This window comes from Trichosurus vulpecula, chromosome 8 (genome assembly GCF_011100635.1).
Source record: "Trichosurus vulpecula isolate mTriVul1 chromosome 8, mTriVul1.pri, whole genome shotgun sequence".
Lineage (NCBI taxonomy): Eukaryota > Metazoa > Chordata > Mammalia > Diprotodontia > Phalangeridae > Trichosurus > Trichosurus vulpecula.
Window position 1 is genome coordinate 73,587,121 of NC_050580.1, and position 20,082 is coordinate 73,607,202.

Below are 20,082 nucleotides of genomic sequence, written 5' to 3' on the forward strand. Positions count from 1 at the left end.
AGCTTTCTAACCTAATGAAATCATAGCTGTAGTACCTATCCCTAGCCTCATATGGAAAAAAAAATAATAATTCATTTTGTGAAGCCAAAAGCTAAATTCATGGTTTATTTACTACTTGTATGAATTTAGGCAGGTCATTTGACTCTTCTGAACCTCAGTCTACACATGTGTAAAATAGATATATTAACATTTATACTACCTACCTCACAGGCTTGTAAGAATAAAATTAAATAGTGCCTTTAAGGAGAGAAAATGTGGTATGATGGATAGATGGCCACCCTCATTAGGAAGACTAAGACTCCAGATCTTGCCTTTGACACATATGACTCTGACTAGAGGCAAGTCACTCGATCCTGGAATGCTCCCAGGCAATTCCAGAAGTCCACGAATCACAGAGGAGTTGCTGGGATCTCCTGTGATGGAAGGAGCTTCCACATAGGCAAGCTAGCTGATGCAGTGAATAGAGTGCCGGGACTAGAGTTCCCACCCAGCCTCAGACACTTACTAGCTATATCACCCTGGGCAATTCATCTAACCCTTGTTGCCCTCAGTTTCTTCATCTGTTGTTGCTGCTGTTCAGTTGTTTCAGTCGTGTTCGACTCTCCATGACCCCATTTGGGGTTTTCTTGGCAAATATACTGGAGTGTTTTGCCATTTCCTCCTCTGGCTCATTTTACAGATGAGGAAACTGAGGCAAACAGGGTTAAGTGACTTGGCCAAGGTCACATAGCCAGTAAGTGTCTGAGGCCAGATCTGAACTCAGGAAGATGAGCCTTCCTGACTCCAGACCTGGAGCTCTGTGCACTATGGCGCCACCTAGCTGTCCTAGATATGGAGTGATCAGATGGGACCTCATCTATAAAAGAATAGTAACAGCACCCAGCTCCCAGGGTTGTTAAGAGGATCAGATGAGATAATAATTGTAAAGCGGTTATCACAGCGCCTGGCACATAGCAAGCACGTGATGAATGTTAGCTAATATTACTAGATAAAATTGTAGGTTTGAACAATGACAACGAAAAGTAAGTTTTGTGAACTTTAATGCATTATATAAATACCCTCCACCGTCATCCTTTATCTCTTATGGCTGCTGACTTCTTTTTTGAGAGGAGGGAGACTTTTCTGTCATTTTCCAGGGTGATGCTGACCAGGGTAAATATCATGGTACGAGCTATATGGCATTGTGAGGGGACAATGGGGCATGTGATATCCAATGCTATGGAACCAACCGGAAAGGACAAGACCTTGGGGCCCCGCTCCTGCCACCCTGGGAAAATTTGCTTGGAACTTCTCTGAGTAATGAAACACTGCTAAAGGATACAAACAGGGAGACAAACCAAGAGACAAAGTGATTTTTATCAGACTTCTTTCCATAGGAAAAACCAAATGAAAAATGCCACAGCAATGGACACGTTTTTGGCAGCCTCTGTGGTGAGATCAAATATTCAGAAAGGTGTGAAAAATGAGAAGCTCGTTTCCTGCCTCAGAAAATTCCCACAGAGTTCCATGAGAAGGGGATCTATGGTTCTGTTTTATAGCGTTATCATAGACAATAGCCTGTCGCGTCATTCCAAGAAAAACAACTTCCAAAGCTAATTCAACCTCAGTGGGCTTCAGTCTCTTGTTTAAATATAATGGTTACATAAAGGACAAGATCACAGTGCAGGAAAAATCAGGGAAAGTAAATAGTCACATAAAAGATGCAATTTCAGAGGTACAGGGAAGTCCCCTTATTTTTCAAAATCAGCTACTCGGTTCCTCACCTGCTCACCAAAACCAAGAAATCCTTTCACAAAGAACAAAGACTTTCATGGCCCAGTTAGAAATGAGGGTTAAAATGCAAATGCCCTTGGAAGTGGGGACAGGGTAACAAACTCACATGAAGTTGCCACTGAGTCGGTCAGATCCTTATCTGAGAACAAGTTTTACAAAAGAGAAGAGAAAGATTGTGAGGGAACAAGGTGGCTAAAGGGTTGCTGTGGAAATATTTTGTAAATATAGATATATATGTACATACATGTATGTGGTATATATACATATACATATAAATACATACACACTTGCATGCCTGCATACATACATCTCTCTATGTGTATGTGTATATATATGTACATATATACATATATTCATATATATACATACATGTATATACATATATATATGCGTGTGTGTATACACACACACACACACACACACACACATATGGACACTGGAAGCTTTGTAGACATACTTCTCCTACTTCAGAATGTGCTTCCCAGGGCATTTTTCTTTCCTAATGCCTAATAATTCCTCAGTAATTGCTTGCTAATCAGGTACTTAAGGAGTTAATTAGCTTCACTAGAAAAAGTCTTTAAGAAAATCCAATAGGGGAAAACCCAAGTTTAAACACACACACACACACACACACACACACACACACACACGAAAGCAATCTCCACTTTACAAAGTATTTTCTTTTAATACTAAAGGATAAGACATTAAAAAAAAACCTTTGGTTCTTTTTGAAAGCCAAAAGATTCCTTCAAATGGTGAGCTACCTCCCTGCAAACACACTTTATACTTGTATCTAAACCTTTATTTGGGTCTTTCCCTGCTTGAATAGAAAGCAATCTAAAAAATGAGAGACTTATAGAAGCATCTGGGCTTTAGTGAAAGGTTAAGTGATTCTCTCGAGGTCCTGTAGCTAGTATATGTCAGAGGACTTGGACTTGGCTCTTTTGAACCACAAATCCTGCCTTTTATCTCCTATGCCAATGTCTCCAAACAGTTTTGATGGTGCTTTCCTATCAGTGAAGAACCAGCAAAACAAAACAGCAACACTTTTGAGCACATATTCCAACATATATTTATTTATAACCAATACATGCACATTAGAAAATTTAGATGAGAAACTTTAAAATAATGAGATAAAGAAGAAATATTTGATCCTAGAGTTAATAGGGAGCCACTGAATTTATTATTTATTTATTCTATTATTATCATTTATTATTTTATTATTATAAATTTCTTATTAAGGGCGTTGCATAGTCACACCTGCACTTTAAGAATAAAAAAATGGCAACTTATGGAGAATGAATTGGAGTGGAGAGAAAGTTAAGGCAAGGAGAGCAAATGGGAGGCTATTACCATAGTTCAAGTGAGATCTTGGGGTGTTCAAGGAGGACCAGCATCTCTGGTATGGGGGCTTGCTGAACCCTTTTCAGGTCTCTTCATTCACCTTTAATTCTACCTGCTTCCAACTCTCACCTGTGGCTCCAAGAAACTATAGCAGGTGCATCGGCTACTCCCTGGTAAAACCATCTCAGCAGATGGGCTAAACCAGGTGAAGGGTAACCGATTGGCCTCAAACCTGTTGAAGACTTCAGAATAAATGGATGAGAATAATTTGTTCCAGTGGCCACAAAGGTGTCTGAAGCAGGCACTCAGAGCTTGGTCACACATTGAAGACACCAAGGTCATACACTGAATCCTGGGCCATCACCAGTCATCTTCACTTTCCTCCCACCACTGGACTTTAGTGACTCTGGGAGAGACAGTGAAGCTCAGGACTTTGCTCTTGGCCTCATTTAAATCCAATTCACATACAAGTCAATATATCATCCTTAATATCACTGGTCCTCTTCGAAAACAGGATGAACAACACACTCAAGAGGGGTTGTGGAGATAGAAACGTCAAAGTTTGCCAATGACTAGATATGTGATGTAAGAGAGTGAGAGAGAAGAATGGCGCCAAGCTTATAAACCTGGGTGACCATAATGACAGTGGTGCACTCTACTCAAATGGGTAAGTTTAAAATGAGGTAGAATTGAGAGAAAGAAAATTTAATGAGCTCAACAATGCCGATCATAAGGCATCCTTGCGTATTCTGTTATTTCACATTGTCTTACCCAAAATGACAATCCAAAATGGTACCCTAGGGGCCAGAACATGTTAGCATTCCTCCCTAAATGATTAATTACCATGGAGTGACTTTGGAATTAGAGAGAATTTAAATAATAATGTGATGAAGAGAAACTGTATGACATAGTGGACACAGCACTGAATCAGGACACCAGTGACTAGAATTCTCAGCTCAGTTCTACCTTTAACTAGTTGTTAGCTTGCCTGTGATCTTAGGTGAGTCATGCCACCTGTCTGGGCCTCAGTTTCTTCCCCTGGAAAACTAGGGGGTTAGGCGATATGATCTCCAAGGTCCTCCCTAGCTCTTATACACTATGATTTTGTTACTCCATAATCTACAAAACAAAAGGAGTTAGATTAGATATTTCTTTTATTTTTTAATTATTCATTATGTATTTAATATTTTAGTTTTCAATATTGATTTCCACAAGATTTTGAGTTACAAATTTTCTCCCCATTTCTACCCTCCCCTCCATTCCAAGATGGCATATATTCTTACTGCCTCAGATTAGATATTTCTTAAGATGCTTTCCAGCTCCCAAAATTCTATGATTCTGTGAAGACACAGATATTAATATAGTGACATTCAGTGTCCAGAAATACCAGAGAGCACTTGAAAATTTCTTTTGTGGCTCATGGACAAAGCAGAACTCACTTGGGTGGGGGGGACGGTGGAGAGTGGGAAGGAGAGCTGGATTAGAGCTAGTTGGGATAGAGAAGACAGAGGAGAAGGGGTAGTCCAAAAAACAAAAGGTGAGGAAGTAGCAACAACTAACTGGTCCTTAATCCTACTTCCCTTTGGTTATCTCATATAGAATATAATCAGGAGCATTGACTCAGCAGGGTAATATCATGCTAACATGCTTTGCCTATAAGTTAAAGGTGGTTTGACTTGGTATATCTCTTTGTAATTTTGTGGGAAATGTTACCCCACATTACTTCTGTGGTTTCTGTTCAGTTGTTCTTCAGTTGCCCCACTCTTCGTGACCCTATTTGGGGTTTTCTTGGCAGAGATAATGGAATGGTTTCCCATTTCCTTCTCTAGCTCATTTTACTGGCAACTGAGGCAAACTGGATTAAGTGACTTACCCAAGGTCACACAGCTAGTAAGTTCCTGAGGCCAGATTTCAGCTCAGTAAGATGAGTCTTCCTGACTCCAGGCCTGATATTCCATTCACTGCACCACCTAACTTCTCCTGCTTCAGTGATTTAGATGTAAATAACAGTGTGAATTTCTAAGTCAAAACTATTATTCTCTACTCCCTTGGGACCAGAATTATGAAGGAAAGTCTATGCATGAGGCAGTTTGGTATAGTGGATAGAGAGAGGATTTCAGCCTCAGAAAAGCCCAGACTGACATCCTGCCTTTGACACCTACCACCTGTGTGACTTTAAGAGTGCTACTTAACCTTTCATTGCTCTAAGCACCTCTCTAAAACAATCAGTTGCAGAGAAGGTAGAGGGATTGCCCAGAGGGATTTTCCTCACTGGAAGTTTCCTATACCAATGAAATTACAGGTCCACTGCCCAGTCTTTTTCCTTTCCTATAGCTAACCTGAACTTGGAGAGCTTTGGTTTTTGCAGAAGTTAATCTCTGGTTGTTATAATTCCCAAGCAATGGATCTGAAGCCAAAGGGCTTAAGTCCAAAGCCTAGCTCTGACAAAGTCCTCACTGTGACCTTGGGCAAGACAATTAACCTCTCTGATCTTCATTTCCTCATCTGAGGATGAGGACCCGATGGCTTCTAAAATCCTTTCCAATTCCAAATCAATGATCTTAGTATCTTTCTCTGTACTTGGACAGACACCCCAAGTTTCTTTATGAAGTACTTTGCATAAATTGAAGGACATAATGCTAATGGCGCTGTTGCTAAGACAAAATGAAGTTTAATACAAACCTCTATTCTTAATTCAAATACACTCAATTTATTTTTCCCTTCCACTTCTGCCATTAGAGTTCATTTTCCAAGGAAGAAGAAATACCAAAGCATGAATATAAAAGATGTTTCTGTGATATTTCTAGCTGAACAAGGGATCTCAGGGGAGAGAGGACAGAAATCACACAGCTGCCTTAAATCTCTACACCATAGCTCAAACTCTATATCATCAGTCACCCATCACTCTCCCCTCTCTTTCAGCTTACCAAGACGTAGCCCAAGAGAATTTTCTCTAGAGATTTCAGACAAGCCACATGTCAACAGAACCTCTGGGTGACCTGGAACATCTGGTGAGAGAAGTCCATTCTTAACCACTCCTTCCTTCCACAGTCAGCTGATGGCATATTTGTAAAGCACAAACTAATGACATTTCCCCTCAGAACAAAGGTCTCAGAAAAAGAAATAGGACTCTAAGAGTGACCTAGTTACTGAAAAAAGGACTGGTTTTCATTGTTTGAAATAGTAGTTTAAAAATAATAGATCTTTCAAGTTTTGGTAACTGGTATTTCCCACATCCACCTTCACTGTGGTAACCTGCTTAATCTTTGTAGATGGGGAGAGAGAGAAAGAGACAGAGGGTGAGAGACAGAGAGACAGAAAAAGAGACAGAGTGAGACACAGAGAGAGAGAGAGAGAGAGAGAGAGACAGGGAGAGAGCCAGACAGACAGACAGAAAGACAGACAGGGAGAGTGACAGAGACAGACAAACAGATAGACAGACAGACAATGCATTTGTCAAGCATCATTATGGGCCAGTCATTGAACTAGGCAATAGACTCAGATACAAGTAAGCACGATGGTCCTTTCCCTCAAAGAACTTCCATTCTAATGGGAGACAATAATACACCAGTGGGGGTGGAGCCAAGATGGCAGCTGGAAAGCAGGGACTTCTGTGAGCTCCCACCCAGGTCCCTCCAAACACCTATAAAAAATGGCACTGAACAAATTCTAGAACTGCAGAACCCATGAAATAGCAGAGGGAAGCAGGGCTCCAGCCCAGGACAGCCAGGATGGTTGCAGGGTACGGTCTATCGCACAGAAATGGGAGTGGAGCGGAGCAGAGCCCAGCGTGAACTGCGCCTGGACCAACCAGTCCAGGAGCCAGGCGGAACAGGCCCTAGCACCCTGAATCAGTGACCTGTGGCAGTTACCAGACTTCTCAACCCACAAACACCAAAAACAACAGGGAAGGTCAGTGGGAAAAACTGCTGGTACAGAGTGAAAGGAGTTCCCATTTCGGCCACCGCCCAGGGTGGGGGGCAGCAGAGATGATGCAGCTCTGAGATTGCTTACAGAGCTACAGCTGCAGTTGCTCCCTGCCCCAGGCTGACCTGGTGGGAGGAATTAAGTGGCAGATCTGAGTGGGAGTGCAGAGCCAGCTTAGATCTGAGTCTGGTTTAGGTTGGCGGTTCTTGGGGAAGGAGTAGCACTGGTGTGGCAGAGCTTGCTCTGTAGAAATAGCTCTGAAAACAACAGTGCAGCCCCTCAAACTTGGGACAAAGTACTCTCTACTCTACAAGCAGTCATACCCCGACAAAAAGCTCAAGGGTAAAGTAAGTTGGCTGGGAACATGGCCAGGCAGCGAAAATGGACTCAGATTCAGACTCAGACTTTGGAATCTTTCTTTGGTGACAAAGAAGACCAAAACATACAGCTAGAAGAAGTCAATAAAGTCAAAGAGCCTACATCAAAAGCCTCCAAGAAAAACATGAAGTGGTCTCAGGTCATGGAAGAGCTCAAAAAGGATTTGGAAAAGCAAGTTAGAGAAATAGAGGAAAAATTGGGAAGAGAAATCAGAATGATGCAAGAAAACCATGAAAAACAAGTCAATGATTGACTAAAGGATACCCAAAAAAATACTGAAGAAAATAACACCTTAAAAAATAGACTAACTCAAATGGCAAAAGAACTCCAAAAAGCCAATGAGGAGAAGAATTACTTGAAAGGCAGAATTAGCCAAATGGAAAAGGAGGTCCAAAAGACCACTGAAGAAAATATTCCCTTAAAAATTAGACTGGAGCAAGTGCAAGCTAGTGACAACAGAACCAAAGGAATGAAAAAAAAATGGAAGACAATGTGAAATATCTCACTGGAAAAACCACTGACCTAGAAAATAGGTCCAGGAGAGATAATTTAAAAATTATTGGACTACCTAAAAGCCATGATCAAAAAAAGAACCTAGATATCATCTTTCAAGAAATTATCAAAGAAAACTGCCCTGATATTCTAGAGCCAGAGGGTAATATAGAAATTGAAAGAATCCACCGATCGCCTCCTCAAAAAAATCCCAGAAAGAAAACTCCTAGGAATATTGTCGCCAAATTCCAAAGCTCCCAGATCAAGGAGAAAATACTGCAAGCAGCCAGAAAGAAACAATTTGAGTATTGGGGAAACACAATCAGGACAACACACGATCTAACAGCTTCTACATTAAGGGATCAAAGGGCTTGGAATATGATATTCTGGAGGTCAATGGAGCTAGGATTGAAACCAAGAATCACCTACCCAGCAAAACTGAGTATCATTATCCAAGGCAAAATATGGATTTTCAATAAAATAGAGGACTTTCAAGCTTTCTCAGTGAAAAGACCAGAGCTGAATAGAAAATTTGACTTTCAAATACAAGAATCAAGAGAAGCATGAAAAGGTAAACAAGAAAGAGAAATCATAAGGGACTTACTAAAGTTGAACTGTTTTGTTTACATTCCTACTGGAAAGATGATGTGTATAATTCATGAGACCTCAGTATTAGGGTAGCTGAAGGGAATATACATACATACATTCATATATATATATATATACATATATGTACATATATATGTATATATATATATATACAGAGAGAGAGAGAGAGAGAGAGAGAGAGAGAGAGAGAGAGGGCACAAGGTGAGTTGAATATGAAGGGATGATATCTAAAAAAATAAAATTAATGGATGAGAGAGAAATATATTGAGAGAGGGAGAAAGGGAGAGATAGAATGGGGTAAATTCTCTCACATAAAAGTGGCAAGAAAAAGAAGTTCTGTAGGAAGGGAAGAGGGTGCAGGTGAGGGGGAATGAGTGAATCTTGCTCTCATTGGATTTGACCTGAGGAGGGAATAACATACACACTCAATTGGGTATCTTACCCCACAGGAAAGAAGGAGGAAGGAGATGAATAAGGAGGGATGATAGAAGGGAGGGCAGATGGGGGAGGAGGTAAAAAAAAAACAAACACTTTCAAAAAGGGATAGGGTCAAGTTAGAAAATTGAATAAAGGGGGATAAGATAGGAAAGAGCAAAATATAGTTAGTCTTTCACAACATGAGTATTGTGAAAGGGTTTTACATAATGATACATATGTGGTCTATGTTGAATTGCTTGCCCTCTTAGGAAGGGTGGGTGGTGAGGGAAGAGAGGACAGAATTTGAAACTCAAAGTTTTAAAACAGATATTCAAAAAAAAACTTTTGCATGCAACTAGGAAATAAGATATACAGGCAGTGGGACATAGAAATTTATCTTGCCCTACAAGAAAGTAAGGGAAAAGGGGTTGGGGGGAGTGGGGTGACAGAAGGGAGGGCTGACTGCGGAATGGGGCAACCAGAATATACGCCATCTTGGAAGAGCGGGGAGGGTAGAAATGGGGAGAAAATTTGTAATTCAAACTCTTGTGAAAATGCTGAAAACTAAACATATTAAACAAATTAAATTAATAAAAAGAAAATAATACACCAGTGCATGCTGTAAACCAGGCTGAAGAGGGGCACAAAATACCTGGGCAGGGACATGATAAAGCAGGAACAAACAGAAGCCTGTCATATGAGCAAATGAGTCTCAGACAGGATTAGTGACTTGTCTATGTTTGCACAGCTCCTCAGGGTCAGAGGTGGGTCTTGAAGCCAGCTCTCTTCACTGTCTCCACTACATCATACTGCTACCCCTCTTCAGTTAATGTTCATGCTGCTCAGGTCTTGCTCTTTGTTTGCATGTCTTAAAAGCACACCTCTCTGCAAAGGTATCATTCACTGCTACCTTTCCCACATAGAACATCACAGCACCCCACAACTTGGGATTCTGGTGTGCCTTCCCCCCAGAAACAGCTTGGTGGCTTGAAAGTTGCAACCTGTTAGCAAGTAACCATGTGGCCTGATTAAGGCTTTAGCTGGAATAGTCTTGCCCAGGGTCACACAGACAATATGTCTGTGTGTATCACTTTGCAAATCCTAAAGTTACATATATGCCATATAACATATATGTTTAATTTTAAATGAAACATACATATACACTTACATGTATCTATCTATATATATATATGTGTGTGTGTGTGTGTGTATATATACATATATATATATATATATCAGTTAAAACTAAAAAGGATCTCAAAGCCTCACTTTCCTGAAGTCTTGACTTAACCTGTTATTACTCACTTTGTGCATTCCAAGGCAACAACATCAGAATGTCAGCATGTGGCCTCAGAGGAGTTAAGTTCACATCTCAGCTTTGTCACTTACAAATGAAACCATCACTAAGCATCTTAAATGCCTGTTGAAGATACAAAGACAAAAATGAAACAGTGCCTGCCCTCCAGGAGCTTACAGTTTTTCAAGGAACCAGTATTTATATATGCGAGTCTATAGGAGATCTATCCCTAAGTCTGAGGGAATGCTGAGGCTGGCAGCTGGCAGCACCATGGAAGGAGTCAGGTTGCAGGTGGAAGCCAGGAATTCTAAGGAGGAGAGAGGATGAGGAGTAGAGGAATTCCAGCTATGAGTGGCCTGTCTAAAGGCACTGGGATCAGAGATGGAATGTGCCTCATGGGTGAGAAGTAGCAATGGGCCAGTTTGGTTAGACTGAAGAGTGTGGGGAGGGCACAATGCCATAAATCTGGAAAGTACCTGGGGAAGGCTGTAAGTGCTAAACACATGAGCCTTTCATTCTATCCTAGAGGCAATGGGGAGCCACCATTTAAAAAAAATTAATTTCTAAAATTTTGAGGAGGTCAGATCTGTGCTTGAGAAATATTACTTAGAGACCAGTGTGGAGGATGGATCAGAAAGGAAGAAACTTAGGCAGGGAGACCTATTGAAAAACTATCGCAATAATCCAGACAGGTCATTTTAGTTCTTGGGGCCTCAGTTTTCTTTTCTGTGAAATGTGGGGTTTAGACTAGATGTTGAGTTCTATGGTACCTGTTAAGTTACCTTAAGATCCTCTAAATCCAAGTTGCTTAGAACTTAGAAGCAACTTTCTATGCTAAATAGAAATTAATCTTCATGCTTTAAGAAATGCCTCCATGTCTCTGAAATTGCTAGCAATAGAAGCAATTTGTAATCTCTCTCTCTCTCTCTCTCTCTCTCTCTCTCTCTCTCTCTCTCTCTCTCTGTCAATTGAACTAATATTTCATTCTTACAATGTGCAAAATATATTAACCAATTAAGTTTTTATTTTGGCTTCAAACCATGTAAGTGTTGTGCTTCATTGTCTCCTTTTGGAGATAATCATTTTAGCTAAAACATGAAACAACAAAATATTTCCAATCAAACATCCAAAGGGCCATGTGGAAATGACCTCTACCTTGAGCCTGCTTTATATTTACCAGTCAAACATCGTAAGAACTTTACTACTGACCTATGCAAAGTTAACACCCTGGGGACAGTCACTTACCACTGGAAGAAATTAACAAAATAATTCCATTGTCTCTGGAGACACAGAACTGATAATTAGCGATGAGATTTACTAAGCATTTACTGACTGCTTAATTAAGTATACATCATGATGTTTAAAGTGTCAACAGGTCCAGACAAAAATAAAAATAAATTAATGACTAGAATGTAACTTAAACCCTGCTTAAAAGAATTCTTCTTTGTACACTTCCTCTCTCCTACCAATACAACCACTATCACAGACAGGACCACCTACATGTTTTAGTGTCCAAGGTAGGCAGGAAGGAAATAAGAATTAATTAAGTGCCTACCAAATGCCAGGCACTGTACTGAGTGTGTTACAAATGTTATCTCAATGTACATGCTATTATTAGTCCCATTTCACAGCTGACAAAACTGGGGAAGACAGAAGTTAAATGACTTGCCCAAAGTCACACAGCTAGTAATTATCTGAGGCCAGATTTGAACTCAAGTCTTCTTGATTTGTTGGCCTTGTGCTAACTCAATTTTACCACCCTGTTGCCTCTGCAGGAGTGTGGTCTTTGGAGCACCTCAAGCAAAGCTGAAATTTGATGTAATCATCTTGATAACTGAGAGTCAACCTGGCAGAGCAGAAAAGGAGAGACTTTGGAGTCAGGAAAACCTGGGCACAAGTCTTGTCTCCAACATATATTGGCCCTGTGACTGTGGGCAATCACTCCCCTCTATGGACTTTGGACAATTCTCTAAGATGGTAAGCTACAAAAGAGGTGTTTAGTATTTATTATTTAGTACTATTATTACCAATGACATCACAGCTCTGGCTACCCTCATAGGCTGCCCCAACTGTTGAGAGTTCAAGATCCAAAAGCTGGGTTCATTATTTTGGCCTAAATATTAAGACTCCATTTCTCCAATTCCTCTTGTATTCTAAGGTGCAGCCAGTGTTGAGACTAGGCCCAACTATTAAGGCTACAGAGAGATGGCTTATTTTGGTCTCTGAACACCAGAGGGGCACACACACACACACACACACACACACACACACACACACACACCTCTGCTTATATATCTTGCTTTTCAATCATTACTGTTTTTACCACCTAGATGTAGCAACAGAATTGCATTGTCCCCTCTGAGGAAATATACTCTAGATTCCAGAGTCTAGAATAAACAGGAAGAACGGTGAAAGAAAAAGGAGCTGTGAAAAATAAATGGAATGAGCCCATACCTTTAGGAATAAGTGCCCCAACAGGGTTAGATGCCTTTCCCAAAGCTGCCTGGGCAAATTGCCCATATGCCAGGCCATTAGAGTTCCAACTCACTTCTGCTTCTGCCATTTGCAGAAAAATCTCCAAATTTCAGATTATGCTGCAGGCTACCTGAGGAACATGCCTTATTATTTCCTGAAGGAGGCCAGTCCTGTGTCCTGGCACCTTCTATGATAGAACTAGACAAGTCATTATCAGATCTGATGTCCCTGTTTTACAGATCAGTAAATTAAAACAAGGGAAGTGATGCCTGAGGCCATATAGTAAGATAATAACAATTCAGACTAAAACCCAGGATTTCAGAAGCAGCTGCTCCTTGTAGGGTTTGGCTCAGGCTAGCAGAGATGGCGCATTGTGATACACACTGGGACTTGAAGTCAGAAGATCTGGATTTGAGGACTTGATTTGAAGGACTCTGAACTATTTACCCAGTTTCTCTGAGCCTCCATTTCCTCATTTTAAAGTGGGTATAAACAATATTTATACCATCTACCCAATAAAATTGTCATGAGGAAATAATTCAATAGGTCTGAAATCTCATCCAAGTTCTTCCAGTGGGGCAGACTGATGCCTGTCTCAACTTTATCATCCTCTAATTTCTTATGCTATTATATTTGGTTATACAAATATATGTACAGGCTCTCTCCCCTGGCTAATCTGCAAGTTTCTACAAGGCCAGGTCTATTTTCACTTTTTTTTCTTTATGACTGACACATAGTAGACATTTAATAAATGCTTATTGATTGATGTATGTTCATGCCAGGTCCTATAAAACCCATAGACAGAAAATCTACTCAAAACATACAAGGCTCTTCATTGGGTCATAACATTTCCTCAATACCAGGCTATCATCTCGATGTCTTCCACTGACTATACAGCCTAAAATAGTCACCCTCTAAAAGATGGATTGATCTCAGGTCAAAGTATAACAACGTTTCTAGATGCTTTTGTTAAAACGCCCTTTATCTGAATCATTTTCCCCATGGTTCTCCTATTTTCTTTTGCCACAGACACTGAGAGACAACATGGAGCTGACCTCTGAGTCCAGAAAACCTGGGTTCTAGTCCTGCCGCCAACATATACTGATTGGGCGACCCTAGTCAAGTCATTTAACTTCTAAGTCCTCCCAGGTAACTGAAACCATAAGTTGCAGATCTGTTGTTACTCTTCAGGAGAGAGTTTCCTTATCTGAAAGTCCCTAAATTATTGAAATCGCACACCCAGAACAAATAGATATTGAGAAACAAGTCACATTCTTCTCTAGGAAAGCAAGGTTCTATTTCCAGTTCTGTAATTTACTCTCTAAGTAGCCATCAGTAAATCACTACCCTATGGTTCAGTTTCCTTATTTCAGAAATGCTCCTGCCACCTGCTTCCAACCTACCTATTAGAAAGGTGTAAGAATCCCTCTGTTAGAAAGAAGTGAATAAAATACCTTCATTTATAGGAGGGGAAAAACCCATGATAACCCAAATGAAATAAAAGGTCTCTTCAAGGCAGAAGACTATTGGCTTTCCTATAAGCACCTATGAATATGGGGCCTCATATCAACCATCCACCATATTGGAGATACATGTGCTTTTCCATGGAGTTAAATGGCCTGGCTGAAAGTAACAAAATCACTCAGAGGAAAATAAGGTACATGCCCCAAGGACTGTATTTAACTCATTTCATTTTGCTAGAATGTTAGCGCCAGTATCATTCAACATAATTTTGCTGTTTGGCTCAGTGCTACTTCTTCAACTGTGCTAAGCCCGTCTCCTAAGACGCCTTTCATTTCCCTCTCATTTTTGCTGGTTTTCTCCAGCTCGAACATAACTTATTGGAACTGAGGTACCTAGAACTGAATACATTAGAGCAGTTATGGTCTCATCAGGGCTGTAGAGGAGGAATGATCTCTTTCTCATTCAGGGACATGAGGCCAATTTATACTCAGACCAAAATGGAATAGATTTTTGTGGGGGAAGTAAGGGAGTTGGCTGCCATATCCCAATAATTTACCGTCCATGATCACTCCTAGGTCTTTTTCACTGTGACAGCTTTTTAAGTTTCTGTTGCCTGCTGAATGTCTACTTGAGACTATTTTTTCCCCAAATGCTTTCCATTGCCATTTTACAAACTGAATTTCATTTTGTTACTTCCTGCCTTATATTTCTTACCTCTCTGGATCCACTCTTATTATGTATTTCAGTCCTCACTTGTGTTAACATCTCCCCATATAGCATTCTCTGAGAAAATGTTCAGATCATGTTTACTCCCTTTTCAACATCGCTGATAAAATTCTCTAGTGAAATCAGACCTAACAATGACCACCGTAGTTTCTACTAGAGATGTTCCCCTCAATATTTGTCATTCGTGATCTCTCAGACAACTTTATATCTATCCACTCAATGACTTTCTTATCCAAAGGCACAGAATAATTATCAAAACCATAACTACAGCAGAGTGATTAGGGCATTATTCCAGACCATGGAAATCACTTAATATGCTCATTCCTTCAATAAGAGAGACTCGATTTATAGGGGATCTTAGTCTTGCTCATGTCATGGACCCTTTTGGCAGTCTGATGAAATCTATAGATCCCTTCTTAGAATGATATTTTTAGACAAATAAAATAAAACAGAATTACAAAAAATATGTTTAAATAGCATCAAATATTTTTAGTATAGTTTATGGACTCCAGTTTAAAAACCATTACCCGATAGTTAATAGTTTCCTCTCCCAAGCAACTGAATTCATCTCAATTAATTTTTGTATTATTTTTACATTTGTAGTTGCAAAGTCAATTTGAAAGTATATTGTTATGCTGCTTGCCTTGGATACATTTCATGATTCTTGTGCAGGGCTCCAAAATTTCTGTTTAAAGCTCTGACAGTTATATAGTATATGTTGCATTCCCCAGATCCTTATTCTTATTATCACTATCAAAGTTGGAATCTCATCCAGCATGACTTCTCTAAAACTTCAACGCCTCTCTTGAGCATACTCCCATTGCCATCAAGACTACAGTCACAAAAGTCCATTTATCTGCTCTATTATTTTGTTCTGCAACAGAACTGACAAGAGATCACTCAGGAAGAACTTTTCAGAATCACTAAACTTAAAAATATGGACAATCATGGAATTATAGCTTCTCAAAGTTTGAAGGGACCTCGACGGCCATCCAGCCCAATTCATACCTGGGCAAGGACCTCCTCTAGAGCAATCCTGGCTATAGACTGACAACCAGTTTCCCTTTGATGATCCCCAGTGATAGGAAACCTGATGGAATCCCCAAGCTACCCAGTCCACTTTCAGACAACTCTAATAGTTCAGGATATAAGCTTCTAGAGGGTAGGCATTGTCTTTTGTTTTCTTTTCTATTCACAATGACTGGAACAGAGGTTTGGATATAGTAAGCTGAATAAATTTCAATTTCATAGTACTGTGCTAGGCACTAAATATCCTTTGGTACCTATCATATTCAAAGGAAATATAAGACACGATCCCCACACTATCAGAGATTACAGTCCATTTAGCGATAGGAAGCATACATGTGTAATACATTTGGGGAGCACTATAACATAGTATATCATTTGGGTTAATGATGTCATGTAGTAGAAAATCCTGATTTTTGAGTCTAAGGGTCTGGGTTCAAATACCAATTTTGCTACCTATAGGAACATGGGAAAGTCACTTAATTTCTCTCATCCTCAGTTTCCCCATCTATTGTATGAGAGCATAGTGAGGTAAGCTCACTAAAGTCTCTCCATAGACTTTAAAAGATGGCTGGGTATGAACTGACAGAGCAGAAGTGGAAGTGCTTTCCACGCAGGGACAATAGTTTGAGCAAAGGACTGTTTCAACATTCCACCTAGAAAGGATGTATCGAATCAAAAGTGCAATTGCTAAAAGAGAGTACTGTAGTTCACAAAGCACTGGATTTAGAGACAGACAACATGGGTTCCAATCCTAGCTTTGTCTTTTAGTTGCTGTGTGACCTTGAGCAAGTCAGTTAACGTCTGTGGGCCTCACTCTCTTAATCAGCAAAATGAGGGGCTTGGAGCTACATGACATCTAAATTGCTTTCTAGCTCTAAAGGTATGATGAGGGAAGGGATTGCTTTATGGTTATATATATATGCACATACACATCTATGTGTGTATATTAACGTATATTTTATTGCTATGGTCTCATTTGCTCCACTGGGACCTGATGAACGCATAGACTTGAATAAACATCATCTCTGGTGTCTCGGAACTTATATTTTTTTAAATGACACAGAAGACATAGAAATGGCAGAATAAATAAACAAAATGCTAATTTGGTGAGTAATTCCATTGCATATCAGAGAAAATTGATTCATAGAATAGAAAGCAGGAATGAGTTCATGTCAGAATATGGAAGACAGGAAAGAGCATGGGGATTAGAGAAGTGAGTAGCCAGGAGAATTCTGTGTCAGATAGTATGGGGTTGGAAGTGTCAAGGTTTTCTTCAATCCATTTCTTCTTCTCTAATCACACTACTCCTACTCACATTCTTCTCCATCTCCTCTTGCCTAGACTACCAATAGCCTTCTGACTGATCTCCCAATCTCATTCTTCTCTCCCTCCAATCCACCCTTCATATAGATGCCCAAATAACTCTTAAACAGGGATCTGTTTGCAAAGTACGCTACTCAGTTATCTCCTCTGTAGTTCATGACATAGACTTCCCATAGCTCATTAAACAGGCTTCTGGCTTTTTACTTTTGTTGACCATTCTTTTACTCTTTTTACAAGATTCTTATGTGAACCAACCTCTAATAAACAGGGGAGGGGGAGAACTGCTTATCTTCAATTCTTCATTTTTAAAATCACCCACTCAAGACTTAGCTCACTTCATGTTTAAAGGGCTTATAAAATAGAAACCTGTACAGTAAACTCAGCTTTTGGCATGGAAAGAAGGTCATAACCCAAGCAAGAAATTGGCAAGGTAAAGGGTAAAACCAGCCGAGGGCTGGAAAGAATCATTTAATCCAACCCTTTTATTTGAAATGTCATGTGGAAGACAGAATAGGCTTATTCTACTTGATCCACAGAGCAGAACCAGGAACCATGGGAAATCTCAAAGAAACAGGTCTTGGCTTGAGGTCAGGAGAAACTTCCTCACAAATAGAACTGTCCAAGAATGGAATGGGCTGCATCAAAAAGTGGTAGCCTCCCCTTTACTGAAGGTCTTCTAGCAAAGGCTAGTCAACCACTTTTTTCAGCATTGGTAGTGGGGAATTTTTTTTACGTAGTTGGTAGGAGTTGGACTAGGATGGTTATTGACATCCCTCCCAACCTGGAAATTCTGATTCTGTGATTACAGAAATCTTAAAGGAACAAAGGCCCAGAATAAAGAAACTGCTTACCAAGGTCATACAATGAAGTAATGATCTAGGAATACTATGCTCCCCAAGTCTCTTGACTTTTCTAGTACTCTGCAAAATCCACCTTTTAATGACCAGTAGTTTAGCCCAGAAGTACCACATGAAAGCCATCACTAATGAGCCATTGGCAGAGCTACGAAGACCACCACCACTACCACTCCCTCCCAATCTATGGAAATTCCTATTGAATATCATTTCAGGACATTCTTCAAGTCCTAGGACAATCAATTCACCAACTTTTAATAAAAATTTATTATCTTTGGATTTGACTGGATATGCTTGGATAGCCAGTTGCTGAGCAAAGTACCCAGAATAGAAAGAAAGGTAAAAAGACAAAAATACTTCCTCAAGGAGCTTACATGCTAATGCGGCATGTGAGAGACAAAATGTAAATAGATTAATACAAGCTATATAGAGAATAGAATGAAAGACTCAAGAGGTTAGTGAAATAGAGACCTCTGCAGAAAGGGACATTTGAGCTGAGTCTACGAAAAAAAAACTAGGGATGTCAAAGGGCAGAGGTGAGAAGAGAATAAAAGAAGTAAAAAGAAATATAGGAGGAAAAAAGGAAGTGAGAGAAAGGTATAGGAATGGGGTGGGGGAGAATTTGGGGGAGAGGAGGAAAGTGTAAGAGAAAAACCCCCCAAAAGGGAAGACTTTCACTGTCATTAGAATTTCACAAACTACCTAAGGCTACATTCACAATGGAGCATTTATCCAAATAGCTAAGTGGGGTGAATCTAAACTCAAATCATGGAAAATAACTTCTCATTGAACAATGGATTGGATGATTGCTTTGAGTGAAGGCAGCATGCTCTAATTTGTTCAGAGAAGTCATAGCCAAGCTATTGGACATATGGCTCTAGCACATATGTTAATATAAATAAAGTAGATAAACAGGAAGGTATTTTACAAATTACTTTGGGAAATAGTCCCCCTTCCATAACAATCAGCTATATGATTTACTATCTGTGATGGGGGAAAGATATGTGCTTGTATTGAAGCTCAGTTGTTTAATGAATTTACATTTACATAGGGAGAAAAATTATACAACTGTACATTGAATACGAGCCCTTGCTCAAGGACAATATAGCCAGCAAATTCAAAAGGAAAATTAGGTTTGACTGCTTTAACTTAAGAGTCTTCATTGACAAAAACTCTCTGTCTCAAAAAATGATTTCTCATAATAAGAATTATATATTTATTCAATTTTATATCAAAATGAAATTTCTTCACTGTTTTCTCTGTTTTTACATATATAGAATCCAAAGTAGGTAGACTGTCAGTTTCTCCTTGGGCAACTCCTGACCTGGGTAACCTACAGCATGATTAATTTCCCAATAACTCAAGATGCAATTTTAATCAATAAAGAAAAATGTTTCTCATATTCATATCCTTCTATTAGGAAGAAATTATTCCTCATTAAGAAGGCATTTTCTTCTAAGATGTCTAAGACACTTTATACATACGTTGCTGTTTCCATTTTACATATAACATGGTCAAGGCAAAGGAACTAAATGTGATTCTCTGTCCATTCCCATATTAGCAAACTTCAGGGACTGAACTTAGATGGCATCTAAGGTATCTTCCTATGAGTTGTTCTCCTTTAGCTCTTGACTAAAAGATAGAACTGTTTCCCAGATGCTCCCAATGGACAAAGGCATCAGCTGACATACCCACATGTCATGGAAATGATATTAATTAAAATGAAAATCCAAAGATAATTATTAAAACTTCATTTCTGGAACCCTTGTTGAATTACTGGGTCAGTGGTCTTTTCCTAATGGGATTCCATCCCAACCAAACACCGGCCAAACTCCACAGTTATTGATTTGAATTTACAAACCAACCCAATCATTAAGGGCTATTCACCCACACCCTCACTCTTCCAAAAGAACAAACAAACAAATAAACAAAAAAATGTAGATGATCTGTGTGGTAGAATCAAACTGGTCAAAT

The 20,082-nt window shown here is 39.6% G+C and overlaps 1 protein-coding gene across 1 annotated transcript in view; it reads right to left on the reverse strand.

Annotated features, from left to right (window-relative positions):
* The window catches only part of VSTM4 (V-set and transmembrane domain containing 4), a 104,515-nt gene that overhangs the window by 67,892 nt on the left and 16,541 nt on the right, over positions 1 to 20,082 (reverse strand). The window lies entirely within an intron of this gene.